Below are 17,070 nucleotides of genomic sequence, written 5' to 3'. Positions count from 1 at the left end.
CTTGCTACCGTTTGACTAGTGGTGAGGGGCAGAACAAAGAGACAAGAATAACGTTCTCAAGGAAGAACTCAAATAGGTCTTACCAAGGCTTCTGTGAACACTGCTAATTAAGAGTAACTTCAAAAGAGATCACGAGAGACGGAAGTGAAGGAACTAGAAATAAAATGTCTATCAAATGACACACATTATGCATTCATAGATTTCAAAGTTGAATGAACAAAACCAAGTTTTTGTTAATTCTCTATCCCTTTAACAGAGATGCCAAGGGTAGCCCATTCTAAAGAGTGAGTTTTTGGTCACTAATGAGCCTGATTAATGGCCAAAGAGCGCAATTCCTTTAGGTGGTGAGAGCAGTGTACAAATTTGGGTGTCGCATTGCTTTGCAAACAAAAATAATTGTATGAAATAATATTATTCTACTTGGTTTATTTCAATTATAACCAGTAGTATAAGTTCTGTCCAAGCAGTCTCTACAGTGCAGAAGGGCCCAAGGAAGAAGGAAGCCACTTGAAGGTTCTCCCAGCTCTGTAGGCCCTTTCTAAAAATATTGCTTGGGGAGGGATCAATAATTTGAAATTATGACACTAATTTATTAATTGAGGTTTTTGTGTTTGTCCATTTAGATATGTAGAAACAAAGGTCAACAAACAGATTGTAGGTGAGACCTTTCTACTGGGTTAACTAAATATGTGACATGGAATGGCAATTTAGAAAGGATGTTCAACTCAAAATATGGATGCCCATTTTTCATGTTTATACACAGTGTTATTGAAATTGAATTATATGTCTGTAAGATTTATTTAGATTGTAGGCATTTTACTGTATCAGGCACTATTTGATTTTTAGCTGGCTTCACCCACATCAACAATGTCATCAATTTTGGTTCATGGCATTCAAGTTGATTTGTTAACCTGTATGGTGTTCAAAGTTGTAACTCTTGGATTTATTGTATTCAATTTCTTGATTCTTCATAATCCGTATTGAACTTTGTAGCTTATTGCAGAATATAAGAAAGGTGTAGCATAGCATCAAGAGCAGCCTTTCAGCAGCAGCTTGATATAAACTCACTGGTTTGCAACAGTCTTATTTTAGGTATGCATTTGTACCCCACATTTTCCTAACTAGTTGTAGTTTCAATGTGGCTTACAATTAACTTAAAGTAGACAAGTTATTGAGCACTTGGGGTTGACCCAATTCTAGTTCAGTTCTAACATTGATCACATATTGTGGTGTGTTGGTCGGTGGTCTACTTGACTCACGTGAGTTAATTGGAAAGGAATTTTCTGAAAATATGGCCTTTCAGGTGTTTTTGGAATGTTAGGTAGTTGTTTGTGCATTTTAAGTCTTTCGGTAGTGAGTTCCAGATTTTGGTGCAAACGTACATGAAACTGGTTATATATGTAGATTTGTATTTTAGGCCTTGACATCTAGGGAAATAGTGAGGTAGGTTCCTGCACCCTTGATTGTATTGCCTATTGGTAGATCTATTAGGCTTGTCATGTATTCCAGTGCAAGGCCGAAGATTATCTCTCTACCCTCATCTCCCCTTACATTCCTACCTGTAACCTCCGCTCCCAAGACAAATCTCTCCTTTCAGTACCCTTCTCCACCACTGCCAACTCCAGGCTCCGCCCTTTCTGCCTCGCCTCACCTCATGCTTGGAACAAACTCCCTGAGCCCATATGCCAGGCCCCCTCCCTGCCCATCTTCAAATCCTTGCTCAAAGCCCACCTCTTCAATGTCGCTTTCGGCACCTAACCACTACACCTCTACTCAGGAAATTTAGACTGCCCCATCTTGACATTTCGTCCTTTAGATTGTAAGCTCCTTTGAGCAGGGACCGTCCTTCTTTGTTAATTTGTACAGTGCTGCTTAACCCTAGTAGCACTCTAGGTATGTTAAGTAGTAGTAGTAGTAGTAGTAGTAGTGAAAGGCAGCCAGTGTAGGTTTTAAAGTACATGGAATGTTGCTACTATTGGAGATTCTACATGGAATGTTGCTATTCCTCTAGCAACATTCCATGTAGAAGGCTGCGCAGGCTTCTGTTTCTGTGAGTCTGATGTCCTGCATGTACATGTGCAGGACGTCAGACTCACAGAAGCAGAAGCCTGCGCGGCCACATTGGTGATCTGCAAGGGCAGACTTCTACATGGAATGTTGCTAGTGGAATAGCAACATTCCATGTAGAATCTCAAATAGTAGCAACAGTGGAGGAGTGGCCTAGTGGTTAGGGTGGTGGACTTTGGTCCTGAGGAACTGAGTTCGATTCCCACTTCAGGCACAGGCAGCTCCTTGCGACTCTGGGCAAGTCACTTAATCCTTCATTGCCCCATGTAAGCCGCATTGAGCCTGCCATGAGTGGGAAAGCATGGGGTACAAATGTAACACAAAATAAAAAATATTTAAGCACAAAGGAAAGGTGCTGATATGTGCTGACACTTTGGGGGGTTATGTACAGAAGAACCTGCACTTACTGCAAAACCTTATGTGCATGCATCCGGCCTACTCCCCCCTCCACATTTGCCGCAGGATTTCTGTGCATACAATTCCGTGGTATTAGGCTCACGGTAGAAGCCAAGGGTTCAAGCATCTTCACACAGCTCTACCGTGAGCCCTTTCTGCATAATCCCCCAGAGTGGTTTCCTCTCCCTGTTTCCTTGAAGACCGGCATCACCAAAGCAACTTTATAGCTCCAGTATGCGATAACAAGACTGATACACAGAGAAATGAGGCAGCTAATGTATTTCACAGATTGTAGCCAGACAGGGCTCAAAATGCTTCGTGCTGTGCCCATTATCACTCTATTTCTCCCGCTGTACAACCTCTGCTTCACTTTTGAACAGCAAATAGTTTTATTCTTGGGCCTGCTCAAGTAATTATGTGCCTGAAACTTCTGTCTATAGTTCCTCAAGCCCTCACCCTAAGTTTGATAAGGTTTTGCTGGTTACTTTCCAATTGGTTAATGCTCTGCATACCATGACAGGAATGGACCTCACCTCTATGCCAGGGTACGGTGGAGATAATTTCAATCCCTGATTCACTGTGTGAGTGAAAACCGGTGCTTTTCCCCTTCATTCCCTCAGACAGTGGTTCCCAAATCTGTCCTGGGAGAACAGTAAGCCAATCAGGTTTTCAGGATATCTGCAATGAATATTCATGAGATTGATTTGCCTGCAGAACTATTTCAATAGAGTTTTGTACTTCTGAAGGGCAGATAAGAACATAAGAGTAGCCAAACTGGGTCAGGCCAGTGGTCCATCTAGCCCAGTATCCTGTTCCAACAGTGGCCAATGCAGGTCACGAGTACCTGGCAGAAACCCAAATCATGGCAACATTCCATGCTACAAATCCCGGGGCAAGCAGTTGCTTCCCCATGTCTGTCTCAAGAGCAGACTATGGACTTTTGCTCTAGGAATTTGTCCAAACCTTTTTTAAACCCAGTTATGCTAACCGCTGTTACCACATCCTCCAGCAAACATTTCCAGAGCTTATCTATTCATTGAGTAAAAAAATATTTCTTCCTATTTATTTTTAAAGTATTTCCACATAACTTCCTTGAGTGTTCCCTAGTCTTTGTACTTTTGGAATGACTAAAAAAAATCGATTTACTTCTACTCGTTCTACACCACTCAGAATTTTGTAGACCTCAATCATATCTCCCCTCATCCGTCTCTTTTTCAAGCTCTTTAGCCTTTCATCACATGAGAGGTTATCAATAGAAATCAAACAAAATAAAACATGGAAAAGAAAATAAGATGATACCTTTTTTATTGGCCATAACTTAATACATTTCTTGATTAGCTTTCGAAGGTTGCCCTTCTTCGTCAGATCGGAAATAAGCAAATGTGCTAGCTGACAGTGTATATAAGTGAAAACATTCAAGCATTACTATGACAGTCTGACAGGGTGGGAGGATGGGGGTGGGTAGGAGGTATGCATGGGGACATCAAAGCATATCATTGATATTCTAACAGGATGGGTGTGGATAGGTGAGGGGAGGGTGATCAACAGAGACATACAGCTTTATGGTTTATAATGGTCGCTGTTCTTTGAATCTTTTCTAATTCTGCTATATCTTTTTTGAGATAAGGCAGCCAGAACTGAACACAGTACTCAAGGTGAGGTCACACCAGGGAGCGATACGGATGTATTATAGTATTTTTGGTCTTATTCACCATCCATTTCCTAATAATTCCTAGTATTCTGTTTGCTTTATTGGCCGCAGCCACACACTGAGCAGAAGATTTCAGCGTATTATCTACAATGACACCTAGATCTTTTTCTTGGTTGCTGACCCCCAAGATGGACCCTAGCATCAGCTAACTTTGATTCAGATTATTCTTTCCAATGTGCATCACTTTGCATTTGTGCACATTACATTTCATCTGCCATTTGGATGCCCAGTTCTTCCTGCAATATTTCACAGTCTGCACGTGTTTTAACAACTTTGAATAGTTTTGTGTCATCTGCAAATTTAATCACATCACTCATCATTCCGATTTCCATATCATTTATAAATATGTTAAATAGCACCAGTCCCAGTACTGATCCCTGCAGCAGTCCACTGTTCACCCTCCTCCATTGAGAGAAATGACCATTGAACCCTACCCTCTGTTTTCTTTCCAATAACCATTTCCTAATCCACACCAGAACCTTGCCTCCTATCCCATTACTCTTTAATTTTCTAAGGAGTCTCTCATGAGGAACTTCATCAAAAGCTTTCTGAAAATCTAGATACACTACATCAACCGGCTCACCTTTATCCACATGTTTATTCAAAGAAATGAAGCAAATTGGTGAGGCAAGTCTTTCCTTGGCTGGACTCGTGCTAACTCTATCTCATTAAGCCATGTATGTCTATCACATGTTCCATAACTTTATTCTTTATAATGGTTTCCACTATTTTTCCCAAAACTGACGTCAGACTTACCAGTCTGTAATTTCCCGAATCACCCCTGGAACCCTTTTTAAAAATCGGCATCACATTGACCACCCTCCGATTTTCAGGTACTATGGACGATTTTAATGACAGGTTACTAACAGCAGATCAGCAATTTCATGCTTCAGTTCTTTAAGTATCATTGGATGTATGCCATCCAGTCTAGGTAATTTACTACTCTTCCAGGTTCACTGAGATTTCTTTAATTTCCTCCGCATCATCACCTTTGAAAACCATTTCCGGTACAGGCAGATCTCTTACTTCTTCTTCTGTAGAGACCGAAGCAAAGATTAAGTGTCTCCGCTATGGTCTTGTCCTCCCTGAGTACCCCTTTTGCTCCTTCGTGATCTAACGGTCCCATGGAATCCCTCACAGGCTTTCTTCTTCTGATGTACCTGAAAAAGCTGTTACTGTGAATTTTAGGCTGTGCGGCAAGTTTCTCTTCATATTCTCTTTTAGCCTTCTTTATTAATGCTTTGCATCTGACTTACCAGTGCTTATGTTGCTTCTTATTTTCTTCATTTGGTTCCTTTTTCCGTTCTTTGAAGGACATTCTTTTGGCTGTAATAGCCTCTTTCACTTCACCATTTAACCATGCTGGTTGTCATTTTCTCTTCTTTCCACTTTTGCAAATACGTGGACTGCATCTGGTCTGGGCTTCCAAGATGGTATTTTTGAATAACGTCCATGCCTGCTTTAGTGTCCTAACCTTTGTGATTCTTTTTAACTATTTTCCTCATTTTGTTATAGTCACTCTTTTGAAAATGAAATGCAGTTACAGCTAATACTGCACGCATATTTGCTTTTGTGCTGTAACTTTTAAGTATGAGGCTGCTTTATATATAAGTGAGAGAATAAAATGAATTCATGAAATACCACACAGACTGACATAAGAAGCTAAGCTGGCCGTTACCCTTTTACTCCTATAACTTTCACTACAGGACTTTTTTCCTGTGTTGATCGTTAGGGTTATTTTCTCCTTTTTGAAAATTAATACCTAAACTAATATTCTCACATTTCAGGAATAGAAAATATATTTTTTAAAGATATGATGTAGTCTCGTACTTCTAGTTTTGCTTCATGTCGCATATCCAAACTGGAATAAAGCATCAGTATTAGGAGTCAGAACACTGGTAGCCAATATCTGTCTTTGTCTCGTTAATAGCAAGCTTCAAATACCAAGCCATGTTTCCTTTGTCTGTAGGTCTAAAGAGGTCAGAAATGATATCGCTAATTTTGCCAGCCACTGCAACATTATTACAGTCGGTGATAGGAAAAATAATGGAGTTGCTGCTGAAGAAAAAGAATCCAATGGGTTGCAAGACTCGAGGCAACAAGGTTTTAACAAAGGAAAATGCTGCCAAATGAATCCGATTAGTCACTTCTTTGGTCAGCCAGTCAAAGAAATCAAAGGACATGCGCTAGGTGTAATCTACATGGATTTCATGAAAGCCTTTTATATGGTTTCTCACAGAAGGCTCATAAATAAGCTGAGAAGGCTGAATTTAGGACACAAAATGATGAATTGGATTGGAAACTTGTTGACCAACAGGCAACAGAGAAGGTGGTGGTAAATGAAACTTGCTTGTAGAAAAGGAAGGTGAGTAGTGGAGAGCTTCAGGGGTCGGTACTGGGGCTGATTCTGTTGTGAGAGACATTACTGAAGGGTTAGAAGAAACAATATGCCTTCTTGCGGATGACATTTAGCCAACAGAGTGGATACCCCAGAGAGAGTATAAACCATGAGAAGAGATCTCCAAAAAATTAAAAGAATGGTCAAAAGTCTGGCATTTAAAATTTGATGCGAAGAAGTGCAGTGATGCACTTGGGGTGCAGAAATCCAAAGAAGATGTACGAGATAGGAGGGGACAGTTTGATAAGCACTGCTCAGGAGAGAGACCTTGTGGTGATGGTGACAAGGCGGTGGTCATGGTCAGAAGGATGCTAGACTATATAGAAAGGGGTAAAACCAGCAGAAGAAAGGAGGTGTTGATGCCCCTGTACAAGGCATTGGTGAGGCCCCACTTGGAGTATTGTCTTCAGTTTTGGAGGCCATATCTTGCTAAGGAGGTAAAAAGACCAGAAGCGGAGCCACGTTGAAGGCGCGGGGGGAGCAAGAGCGGCGCGAGAGCGGACTTCCACTGGCACCAATGTGCGTTTTAAATACAACATATTAAAAAAAAAAATAGGCGTTGGCGGGAGTCCATTTGGGGGAGCGGCCACTCCCCTGGCGCCTCCCCCCTAGCTATGCCATTGAAAAAGACTTGAAAAGCGACAAAAATGGTATGGGGTTTGCACCACAAGTAGTATGAGGAGAGACTTGATGATCTGAAGATTTATTCCCTGGAGGGAAGGGAAATGGGACTTGATGTACTGCCTTTCTGAGGTTTTTGCAACTACATTCAAAGCGGATTACATATATGCAGGTACTTATTTTGTACCAGGGGCAATGGAGGGTTAAGTGACTTGCCCAGAGTCACAAGGAGCTGCAGTGGGAATCAAACTCAGTTCCCCAGGATCAAAGTCCACTGCACTAACCACTAGGCTACTGCTCCACAGAGAAACAGGGTTGATATGATGCAGACATCTATCATGTATAGACATCTAAGTTCCAATTAAACAAAGCTGGCATAAGGATGTCTAAAACTGGAGAACATCAAGTGGCATGGAGGTGTGGTCTGGGCTTGTTTTTGGGAAGGACTATGAGGGCCCAAAACATATATTTTATTCTGCAATTTAGACAAGGATTTTTTTTTGTTACATTTGTACCCCGCGCTTTCCCACTCATGGCAGGCTCAATGCGGCTTACATGGGGCAATGGAGGGTTAAGTGACTTGCCCAGAGTCACAAGGGAAGGGTGCTATGCACCTGGGAGCTCTTTTACCTTTTTTTTTGTTTTTGTAAAAGTGCCCCCTAGGGTGCCCGGTTGGTGTCCTGGCATGTGAGGGGGACCAGTGCACTACGAATCCTGGCCCCTCCCACGAACAAATGCCTTGGATTTATTCGTTTTTGAGCTGGGCGCTTTCATTTTCCATTATCGCTGAAAAACAAAAACGCCCAGCTCACAAATTGTCGAATAAAACATGGACGTCGAAAATACGGTTTGGTCCGCCCCTTCACGGACCCGTTCTCGGAGATAAACGCCCATGGAGATAGACGTTTTCGTTCAATTATGCCCCTCTAACTGTGTCTTTCTATGCAATGCTACAACCTGAAGCAGAGCAGGTGCTTGGAACGTAATTGCATTGATGTTCCTGCTCTGTGTTAAGATGACTGCTCTCCATTCTCAGTTTTTGGAACTATATTAGAAGAAATTTATGATTGTTTCTAGTTTTTGCATATTTTTATTCTCTTATGGAATAATTTGGGACCAATGATTACAGTTGCAGTATGAAAAAATATATAAAGAGTAGTGGAAGCCTCTGCCTGGATAGCTCTATTATAAAACTAGTAAAAAAGGCCCGTTTCTGACACAAATGAAACGGGCGCTAGCAAGGCTTTCCTCGGAGTGTGTATGTTTGAGAGAGTGTATGTGAGAGTGACTGTGTGTGTGAGAGAGAGAATGTGCGAGTGTGTGTGTGTGAAAGAGAGAGAGTGAGTCTGGGTGCGAGTGTGTCTGTGAGAGAGAGTGTGTGTGTGTGAGAATGAGTGTGTGTGTGCAAGTGCGTATGTGAGACACAGTGTGAGAGAGAGAGAGAGAGAGAGAGAGTGTGTTTCACACAGATACAGTGTGTGCGAGAGAGAGAGTGTATGTGAGACACAGACTCTCTGTGAGATTGAGTGTATGAGACCAAGAGAGTGTGTGAGTGACTGTGTGACACATAGAGAGTGAATGTGATACAGTGTGAGGCATAGAGTGTGGGAGAGACGATGTGTGAGAGTGAGAGAGAGAAAAAGACATTGACTGTGTGAGAGAGAGTGTGTGTGTGTGTGTGTGTGTGTGACAGAGATACCTCCCCCCCCTCTGGTGTCAGGACCCCCTCCCTCCCTCTCTCTGATGACAGCCCCCCCCCCCCCCTCTTCTCTGTGGTGTCTGAGCTTTACTGTGCAGGACGTTGAGCTCTGGATGTGCTTCAAGGAACTGACCAATCCTATTTAATAGAATGCACCTCCAACATTCTGAAGCCCAGAAACCTCGTGTGGTTGGTCACTTCTGCTTGTGATGTCAATTCAGGAGATGGATACAGAGAGCAGGAATGCCTCAGCCATGCAGTCAGCTTCAGAATGTTGGAGGTGCCTTTTATTATATAGGAAAGGAACTGACCAATCCTATTTAATAGAATGCACCTCCAACATTCTGAAGCCCAGAAACCTCGTGTGGTTGGTCACTTCTGCTTGTGATGTCAATTCAGGAGATGGATACAGAGAGCAGGAATGCCTCAGCCATGCAGTCAGCTTCAGAATGTTGGAGGTGCCTTTTATTATATAGGAAAGGAACTGACCAATCCTATTTAATAGAATGCACCTCCAACATTCTGAAGCCGAGAAACCTCGTGTGGTTGGTCACTTCTGCTTGTGACGAACCTGGAAGTACGTGATGTCAATTCAGGAGATGGATACAGAGAGCAGGAATGCCTCAGCCATGCAGTCAGCTTCAGAATGTTGGAGGTGCGTTTTATTATATAGGATTAGTAAATATTTACGATTTGTGCTTGCATGGCTTGAGAAGATGTTTTTGTTTTATAAAGGGAACATAGATGCCTTGTGCACTGGCAGCAGAAGGAATGGGGTGGGTCACTGGGACCACACTGCACAACCAATATCTCATCCAATACAACATCTACAAACGGAGAGCGTGGGGACGGGGCAGACATTTGCTGCCTGGGCCCATATGCTCTTACAAAAAAGGCTCCCAGGACCTGCCCCACTAGTACCCAAGTCCCTCAGGCACAAATGTACCGCTGCTTGGAAGGTGTAAATCGATGTGTGTTCTCTATTCTGTACCTCTTTATTGTATAAAATACACAGGCACATCACAAGTATTTTGTAGAGCATGCAAAACATTTTTGTTTCACGAATATCTGGGATAATTAAGTGCTTTTAAGACTCATTTCTCCTAATTATAATTATGTTTGTTTTAACCATGATAGTTTGTACTTCCTGAGGTTTATGTCTCAGTGTTTTTGATTTGTGATCCGTAATAAACTGAATATTGGAATCTGCAGACAATAAGCTCTGCATCACATAACATAACCTCTGCTCTAGCCAAACGATACTCCTGGGAACGCCAACACACAGTGCACATAAAGTATGCACCGCTTTGACAACAGACATACTTACATGTAGCTATTCAGCCACATGATTTTCTAAAGTCTCCAATGACCTGTTCCTAGCCAGATTCAAAGGTTTCTATTCTATTCTATCCTCATCCTTCTCAATCTATCTGCTGCTTTTGACACTGTTGATCACCGTCTACTCCTTGATACACTGTCCTCACTTGGATTTCAGGGCTCCATCCCTTTTTGGTTTTCTTCTTATCTCTCCCGTAGCATTTTTAGTGCATTCTCTGGTGGATTCTCGTCCACTTCTATCCTACTATCAGTTGGTGTACCTCAGGGCTCTGCCTTGGGACCTCTTCTTTTCTCCATCTACACTTCTTCCCTTGGTGCTCTGATCTCCTCCCATGGTTTTCAGTATCACCGTTACGCTGATGACTCCCAGATCTACCTCTCCACACCAGAAATTTCAGCAGGAATCCAGGCCAAAGTATCAGCCTGCTTGTCTGACATTGCTGCCTGGATGTCTCACTGCCATCTGAAAGTAAACATGACCGAACTTCTTATCTTTCCCCCTAAACCAACCTCTCCTCTTCCCCCATTCTCTATCTCTGTGGATAACACTCTCATCCTCCCTGTCTCATCAGCTCATAATGTTGGGGGTCATCTTTGATTCCTCTCGCTCTCTCTCTCTGCACATATTCCAACAGACTGCTAAAACCTGTCGTTTCTTTCTCTATAACATAACCAAAATTCATCCCTTCTTTTCTGAGCACACTACCAAAACCCTTATTCACACTCTTATCACCTCTCAATTAGATTACTTCAACTTGCTTCTCACAGATCTCCCACTAAACATCTCTCTCACCCCTTCAATCTGTTCACGACTTACATTACACAAGGGTCGCTATGCTCATATTAGCCCTCTCTTCAAGTCACTTCACTGGCTCCCTATCCGTTTCCGCATACAGTTCAAACTCCTCTTATTGACCTATAAGTGCATTCACTCTGCAGCTCCTCAGTACCTCTCCACTCTTATCTCTCCCTACACTTCTCCCCAGGAACTCTGTTCATCAGGTAAATCTCTCTTATTTGCACCCTTCTCCTCCACTGCCAACTCCAGGCTCCATTTCTTTTATCTTGCTGCAGCATTTGCCTGGAATAGACATTCTGAATCAGTATGTCAAGCTCAAGCTCTGGTCATCTTCAAATCTAGGCTAAAAGCCGACCTTTTTGAGGCTGCTTTTAACTCCTAAATTCTATTCACTTGTTCAGTACCCATATGTTTTATCAATCCCACCATAAATAATTCCCTTATCCCTTATTTATCCTATTTGTCTGATTAGATTGTAAGCTCTGTCGATCAGGGACTGTCTCTTACATGTTCAGTGTACAGCGTTGTGTACGTCTAGTAGCGCTATAGAAATGATAAGTAGTAATAATACTTTATAAAATTATTCCCCAGCTGCTGCAGCCTTTCTGCTGACCCTTCACTAACTGCGGAAAGACCTGCAGTAACATTTGGGACTCAGGGTTTTGTCTTGTTTTCTTAAAAAAAATTCTGCATGTTTTATTGAAACTGGACATTTCTGTTTTCTTTTGACAAAAACAGATGATCCAAATTTCTAAACAACAGATCAAAGTGTTTCCTTAAGTCAGAAAGGCTCCCTGCTTGTTTTGAGAGGCTTGGCTTTTCAGTGCTGCTCATTGTGGACAGACGCTCCTTAAACATAACATGTGGCCCACCAAGTGCAATATTTACCTACTTTTAAAGTCTTTGTACCAGAAGATCTAAGACACAATTTCCTGGCTTAGTGTGTCGTCTACTGGCAAAGGTGTCACCTGGACGCCAGTGTGCTAAGTTGTAGGAAAGCTTCTCCTCCCAGTGGCCCAGCACAGGAATTTTACAGTCAGCCTGCCTGGGCTGCTGGGGAGGAGGGTGGGAGCCTGAATATAGAATTTGAGAAAGCAGGAGAAACTAAAACCATTGATGCAGAGAAGCGCTATAGAAATGATAAGTAGTAGTAATAGAGTAGAAGTAGTAGATCCCAAGTTACCCAGTTCCAGGCTGGAGCAGTCCTGGTTTTGAATTTACATAAAGCAATGTGGGAATTGCAGTTCCTGATCCAAGCTGCAACTGTTATAATGCATCAAGGATGGGGAGGTCAGAAATCCAGGTCTGTCCCAATATCTCCTGCCTGGAACTGGGCAACCTGGCATCCCTCTCAGTGTGTGTGTGTGTGTGTGTGTGTGTGGGAGGGGGGGGGGAGGGAGGAAGCACCATTTGCTTTAGCTTCCTAAAGGTGGCAGTATTCTAAGGGCTGCAAAGACCTTTTAGTGTGCATAATTCCTACAGATCTCTCATAGCAGCCATTTTCGTCTAGCGGCCTCAAGGGGCAGGAGTGAATGACCTTCACTTCTGCCCCTGATGATCCCACTCACCACTAGAGACATAAGGTAAGCCCAGGAGGGAGCCTGCCTATACAGCGAGGGGGGGGGGGGGGTTAGAGGGGTTGGACCTCCCAGAGGGTTGGAACCTTCTGGGGGTGGGGGGGGGGGGGGGGAAGAGAGAGATTAGTTTGTTGTTGCGGCGGGCTGGTGTCACGTTACTAAACAGGAACTGGGTTTGTGAGCCCTTGGGCCACTGCCGAGGAGTGGCAGTGGCAGGCAAAACCACCCCACACCAGAAGCAAGGCAGAACAGACGTACCGGCAAATCCAGGCTAGGTCTCTAGGCAGTCAGCCAGCAAGCAGAAGACAGGTCCTGGCAAAGGTTCAAAAGGCAGGCGGCAAGCAAAGCAGAGTCCAGGTCCAGGCAAAGGGTCAAAAGGCAGGCGGCAAGCAAAGCAAAGTCCAGGTCCAGGCAAAGGGTCAAAAAGCAGGCGGCAAGCAAAGCAAAGTCCAGGATCAGGCAAGGTTCAAAAGGCAGGAAACCAGCAAAAGCAGAATCAGGTCCAGATAAAGTCTCTCAGGCAGATGTGCACAAGCACCCATGTACCAGGGCCTAAGGCGATGCAAAGGCAAGGGCTGAGAGTAAAAAAATGGCTAATAAGCCCAGCAGCACCTGGAACTCAAGCTGCTGCAATCACCAGGCAGCTACGGGTGCTGTGCAGGCTCAAACAACACAAGCAAACCTGGCAGCCTGGAAGATCCGGACCGGACTCAGCAGAAATCTGGAACGGGTGATGGTCCATAGCAGCCACCCGTTCTTGCCACCAGAGGGCGAGGAAAGCACAGACGTAACAGCTGGGGAGAGGGAAAGAGGGGGCTTTGTAAGGGGCTTGGGGGGGGCATAAAATAAAAACAAATATTGGCTGGGCCCACTTGATCTCTGGCAGCATGCTCGCCCACATTTAGCCCCCCAAATTCAGTGCTGGTGTCCAATCATGGCCCAGCACTGAATATTGGGGGCTAATTCCGTCAGCAACGGTAAGAATTAAAAAAAATGCTGACTGCCCCTGGCTGAATTATCGGAGGTAAATTCCCTAGTGTTAAGCAGCGTTTGGTGACTTGCTCTATATCTGAAGTGGATTAGGAGAGTGAGTTATTTTGGCAGGGTACCAGTTGCCCCAACCCAGGTACAAAGGAATAACTAGTTAGGAATTTTCTAGCTGGCTTTGTAATCTGGAAAACCAGGGAAGGAGTTTGTGATGTCAGAGAAACTATAAGAAAGGGACTTTATGAGGGAAAAGTGTCTTTCCCCCATGTCAGTTTGGCAGAAGGAATGTGTAGGGTCCAGCTGCTGACCAAGGCTTAAGACAACAGAAAGGAGAAGGGTTACCTAACAGAGTCAACGCCAATTTTTAAAAAAAGGTTCCAAAGGTGATCCGGCAAATTACAGACCGGTGAGTCTGACGTCGGTGTCAGGCAAAATGGTAGAGACTATTATAAAGATCAAAATTACAGAGCATATTCATAAGCATGGATTAATGAGACAATGGCTAATTTCCCGCATACAATTTTGAGCGCCGTATATAGAATCCTGGGGAATAACCCTTAAACTGTGAATAAAGTTTTCAGATCCAGTGGAATGTAATGTAATGTGAATAGGTGAAGTGTTGGGGATTCTTTCAGCAGAGGTGGCCTGTGGGTGATGTGGGGGCCATGCACACCGGGGGGAAGGGGGACTCAGGAATAATGTCAGGAAGTACTTTATCATGGAAAAGTTGACAGATACCGGAAATGTCCTCCTGTGGGAAGTGATGGAGATGAAAATGGTAACAGAATTCAAAAATCCGTGAGACAAACACAAAGGAATCCTGTATAGAAGGCATAAGCCGGTGCTGGGCAGACTTCTACAGTCTATGCTCGGAAAATGACAAGGACAAACCATGGTCAAGTATACATATGTAGTTCACACCATATTTTATGTGATGAGTTATCTTTTTGGGCAGACTAGATGGACTGCACGGGTCTTTTTCTGCTGTCATCTACCATGTTACTATGCATAGTGGCTCATTACAAGATATCATGTGTTAAACTCAGTAGGGGACTGAAAAACATCACTGTTCACTGGCAGGTTCTGTACTGTGGATTTCCCCCTTACACTACACCCAGCCGTAGACCGGTAGAGGCAGTCTGTAGAGTCCTAGCACCAGCTCTGTTCTGCCTCTCTGTAGCTATCTCGAGCAGAAAGCAGAACCTGGTTTGTCTTTCTGGCATTCAATAAAATATTTCTGTTGCTGGTAGTGTTATACTGTTTGAGCGCAGTGTGCTTTCTTCAGTGGGAGGTGAGAGAATTCCAATGGAGCTTGCTATAGCAGTTTGATTTAATGACATCATTATGAAAACAGCAGTTACTCTGTGAGTCCAGCAACAGGGGGAAGAACACAGCCCATGCACTCTATTCCATTTTCCCTTTTTCAGTACTGAAGATACTTGGTCCTGAACCAGCTAAGACACAGGATGCCCGATTGTCTCATTTTTATATGGTGATATTTTTAATATGCTGAATTACCAGCTCTGAATGCTGGTGATACATTTTCTTCGGAAAGGATTTGTACTGGGTTTTTTTTTCCTTTTCAATCGTAAACATTTTCCGATATTAACTCCCCCTCCCCTTTTACAAAGCCACGCTAGGAGCTGGCAGTGCAGTGATGCCAACACAGCCCATTCAAACTGAATGAGCGGTGTCAGCATTGCTGTGCAGCTTTGTAAAAAAAAAAAAAAGGAGGAGGGGGGTTAGTTTATTAGCACTTAATATACTGCTTTTGCTGGTGCACAGATCAAAGTGGTTTACAATATACTAAAAATGCATGCAGGAGTATATACCAAAATTCTGCGCAATCGCTATTAAGTCCATAAGTATTGCCAGACTGGGACAGACCAAAGGTTCATCAAGCCCAGCATCCTGTTTCCAACAGTGGCCAATCCAGGTCACAAGTACCTGGCAGAAACCTCAAAACTAGCAACATTCCATGTAGAACCCCAAAGAGCAGCAAGATACTAAAATTCTAAAGAATAACAAGAGTCCATGCAGAATTTCAAACTGTAGCAACATTCCATGTAGAACCCCAAAGAGTGGCAAGATTCTAGAATCCTAAAGAATAACAGGATTCCATGCAGAATTTCAAAGTGTAGCAACATTCCATTCAGAATCCCAAGTACATAAGTACAAAAGCATTGCCGTACTGGGACAGACTGAAGGTTCATCAAGCCCAGCATCCTGTTTCCAACAGTGGCCAATCCAGGTCAGAAATACCTGGCAAGAACCCCCAAAAGTTCAATACATTTTATGCTGCTTATCACAGAAATAAGCAGTGGATTTTCCCCAAGTCATTTTAATAATGGTCTATGGAGGTTTCCTTTAGGAAGCCATCCAAACCTTTTTAAAACTCCGCTAAGCAAACCGCCTTTACTACATTTTCTGGCAATGAATTCCAGAGTTTAATTACAAGGTGACTGAAGAAAAAATTTCTCCGATTTGTATTAAATGTACTAGTTTGTAGTTTCATTGCATGCCCCCTAGTCCTAGTATTTTTGGAAAGAGTAAATAAACAATTCACGTCTACCCGTTCCACTCCACTCATTATTTTATAGACCTCTATCATATCTCCTCTCAGCCGCCTTTTCTCCAAGCTGAAAGAGCCCTAGCCGCTTTAGCCTTTCCTCATAGGCAAGTCGTCCCATCCCCTTTATCATTTTCGTCGCCCTTCTCTGCACCTTTTCTAATTCCACTATATCTTTTTTTGAGATGCGGCAATCAGAATTGAACACAATATTCGAGGTGCGGTCGCACCATGGAGTGATACAATGGCATTATAATGTCCCCATTTTTGTTTTCCATTCCTTTCCTAATAATACCTAGCATTCTATTTGCTTTGCCCCTGCAAATTTTATCCGGGCCCCTGGTTTGGCTGGTGGAGGTCCCCAACCCCTGCCAGATGAAGCCTTCTTCAGCGCGGTCTCCGGTGCAGCCGCGTTCGCTGCCTGCCCCTTGCTCTTCTTTCTTCTTGCTCCTCTTGTGCACGCTGACGCTCAGCGGTCTCCAGCGCAACCACGTTCGCTGTCTGTCCCCTGCTCTTCTTGCTTCTGTGCACGCTGATGCTCAGTGTCAGCATGCACAGGAGGCGCAAGAAGAAAGAAGAGCAGGGGGCAGGCAGCGAACGCGGCTGCGCCGGAGACCGCGCTGAAGAAGGCTTCGGCTGGCAGGGCTTGGGGACCCCTGCCAGCAAAGGTATTTGTTTGTGAGGAGGCGAGGTGGTGGTGGTGGTGGTGGGGGCGGCACTCAAAATGTGCCCCCAACCTTGGGCTCTGACCCCCTCCCACCGTGAAGTCTGGCTACGCCCCTGCTCTGTGGGGGATGTTTCCAGCATTTTTGGGAAGGCAGCCGTGCAGTTAACAAAGCGATGATTGCTAATTCACATTAAAGTCACAGCAGATAACGCAGAAGCAGTTATCTGCCATGTTAGCAGTT

Source organism: Microcaecilia unicolor, chromosome 10 (genome assembly GCF_901765095.1).
Source record: "Microcaecilia unicolor chromosome 10, aMicUni1.1, whole genome shotgun sequence".
NCBI classification, from domain to species: domain Eukaryota; kingdom Metazoa; phylum Chordata; class Amphibia; order Gymnophiona; family Siphonopidae; genus Microcaecilia; species Microcaecilia unicolor.
This window is presented reverse-complemented; position numbering follows the sequence as displayed.